Below are 3,215 nucleotides of genomic sequence, written 5' to 3'. Positions count from 1 at the left end.
GAGAGTTATGGATTTCTGGCTCTCTAATGTCATTTCATTCAGTAGTTTTACATCTTATACAACAAATGATAATGGATGTTTTTCACTAAACCATGCTTACACAGATAATCAAAAGGTTGGTATTGTCTTCAATATGCTGTTAAGTATGTTTACAGATATATCATGCAGAATTATTCATAAGGATTCAAAAAAGGGAATGAAATCACCATATTGGCTTAAATTAGAGAGCACATACACATCTTTCACCTCCTAGCAATAACAGTACATATGTTCATGAAGCCAATAGTTTCTTGTTCGTTCTTCCATGGACGTCATACAGGAAGATAGTGTAACGGTTCTAGGAAGAACAAAATCTCGAAAACAATAATATCATTGCAAAGTTGAAATGATGTGAGTTGTAATACCTTGAATTGCTTGTGCTTTACTTTTTTCCCCTAACATTTGACACCAAATCTTTCAAGAATTGGTGAATTCATGCACGGCCATCAAGTTATACAAAACATTCTCAACTTCAACAATTGATGGCCCTGTTTTAAACCTTGAAACCACTTTCAACTCTCCATCTTCTTCGACGAACACATACCATTTCTCACCACTCAAAACACCATCTTTAACACATTTAAACATCACCCCTTTTCTATTACTCAATATCCCTCTAACTTCCAATCCCATAAATGAATACACAACCTCAAATGAACCAACAAATCCACTCATCTCACCAAAACTACTCTCTTCATCAAAACCCCATGTAGGATTAAAAATCACCACAGGCTTTGGGTACAATGTATCAGAAATCTCCTTCATTACAGTCAATCTTGAAGCCTCTGGAGCCATAAACACTACCACATCAGCAGAAATTTCAGTTCTTGATGAAATATCTAAATTTTCAATAATGGGATTTGAAGATTTCTTCTTCTCAAATTCTGTTTGTGCAGCTTGGGTTAGGCCATAAAAGTAGAATCTTGATTTTTCGGGCTTTTCTTTTGATGGGCATTTCTCCAAAAATGTCAAAAGCAAGTTGGGCTAATGCAGATGGGGAGTCATCAACAACTGGAATTTCGACACGTAATCTTGGTTGTTTGAGTTTCCCTATGAGTTTGGGATTGGAAAGAGAGAATTTTGCTTGAGAAATGGCATCTTCTTTGGTTATAGGTGGAATAGGAGAAGATAGTGAACATTGAAGAGGTGAAAAACCTGACTTGGGTTTTGTGAAGAAAACAGAGTGATAAAGATGGTCAAGTTGTTGTTTTGATCCTAAAAAACTTAAGGAACTTGTTGTGTTATGAAGTTTGTTCAGCTTGAACTGGAATAAAGGATGAAATTTTACAACATTTGAAGTCAATTCTTGTCAAAAGGAAAAGAGTTTTTGCTAAGAAAATTGGTACAATTATGGTAATCTGGATAAGTGCTGTAGCCTCATTTATTATGGTTTTACTTTTGTAAAATGAATTGTATATAAGTAAGTGCATATTACAGTGGAATGATGTTAATAAGTGCTCAGACAATTGTGAAGAAACGAAGAAAGACATACGCGAGTAAGTGCATATTCAAAACCTTGATGAATATTGTTGTGCATTGCGAGAGCGAGATGGTCTATGATGCTCAAATACTGTTTTTTCTTTTTTTATTTCCTCTAAACACAACAAAAAATAATTTTCTATTTCTTTGCATCTATATTTCTAAGATTAATATTTCTTTTGTTTTTTTGCATGTGTTTTTTTAAAAATAATTGCTTGCAGAGAATTTTATTGCTTAATTTTTTTTTTGAAATAAACCTATATTCTATAAAGTGCACAGAGAGTTTTTATTGCTTTAAAGAGGAATTAAAAAGGATCTATAATCTAAATTATTATAAAGATAAGAAAAAAGATGTTAGTAAACCTCATAAAATAGATTTTTTTTTTTTTTTTTTTTTTAAAAAACAAGTGTTTGCCTTCTTTTTTCTTGTTAATTTTTTTTTAATGTTCCTAAAATATAGGAACTACAAATTTATGTTTAGAGTTACATAGATTTAAAACACAAATAAATTTAGCCTGTTATTTTTTAACAATATTTTAACAAAATATCTGGCAGGGAAAACATATTTTGAATTTTTTTTGAATTTTGAATAAAACATATACAAAAAATATATCAACATGTCATTTAATCTCATGATATCAAATATTTTATATGAAATGTTAAAATTAATAAATTATCAACATAATTATTTTTATTCAAACGATATAAAAAGAATAAAATACAAACACATAAAAATATTTGAAAAGTATTTTATATTTGATCAAGAAAAAATAATTAATATGAAAAACTCATTCATGGAGGCCATTAGGCAATCGCGTGACATTATACTAGTGAGGGATTTTGAAGTGAAATATATGGATTATCTCTCGAATTAGTTTCCAAGAAAATCGTCCCGATTGGTTCTCTAATTCATGATTCCATTGATCAAAATGATGTGGGCATAATGCAATGGCTTGACAAAATCGTCCCGATTGGTTCTCTAGCCTTCACTCTCTTAAAAAATGGAACAAAATGATCCAAAGATCAGCCCTATACAACAATACATCCTCAAAAGAAATAGCTAGGGAAAAGACCAAAATGCCCTTAATGATTCCCGGACGGATTTCCTTGTCAACTGCCCAACTTTCAAAGGCCATAACTCGCTCATACGAACTCGGAATTGAGCAAACTCAGTGGCGTTGGAAAGATCATTCCACAAGCTTCACAACCATAACTGGAACTACTCCCAACTCATCCTGAGCTAGAAGTTATGACTGCTCAAAGTTGGCCAAAAATCACTGATTTCCATACTTAGCCAAATTTTCCAAATTTTCAAATCCTTTCAAAAATTGAAAATTTTCAAATTCTAAGCCTCTTCTTAGCTATTTTGAATTGCCGGATGTTACACTTGCATTCCGGAGGACTCAATTATTTTGAGTACTTAGTTTGTTCTATTAGGATGTTGCGGGGTCTGTCCCAACATCCATCTCAGTATATTAGAGGCTTCACAGACAGTCAGTCAGTCAGTCAGTATTGAGTCTCTAATCTGTGTATATATGTAAAAATTCTAATTTGAGACTCGAGGTGCCTTTTTGGCTAGAACTTTATCAGTTAAGTTGTCTTATGACTTCGCCATTGAGTTATACTGTTGAGTTAAGTTTCCGCTGAATTAAGAAAGCCAGGCCAAGGGTTCGCTTAGGGCCAGCAATGGTCTCCGA

The 3,215-nt window shown here is 32.6% G+C and overlaps 1 pseudogene; it reads right to left on the bottom strand.

The window, feature by feature from the left end:
* Nucleotides 1–382: 382 nt before the first annotated feature.
* Nucleotides 383–3,215, bottom strand: part of LOC102578775 (uncharacterized) — a 3,082-nt pseudogene continuing 249 nt past the window's right edge.

This window comes from Solanum tuberosum, unplaced genomic scaffold (assembly GCF_000226075.1).
Source record: "Solanum tuberosum cultivar DM 1-3 516 R44 unplaced genomic scaffold, SolTub_3.0 scf01118, whole genome shotgun sequence".
NCBI classification, from domain to species: Eukaryota; Viridiplantae; Streptophyta; class Magnoliopsida; order Solanales; family Solanaceae; genus Solanum; species Solanum tuberosum.
Note: the sequence above shows the minus strand (reverse complement) of the source record. Positions and strands in the feature narration are given on the sequence as shown.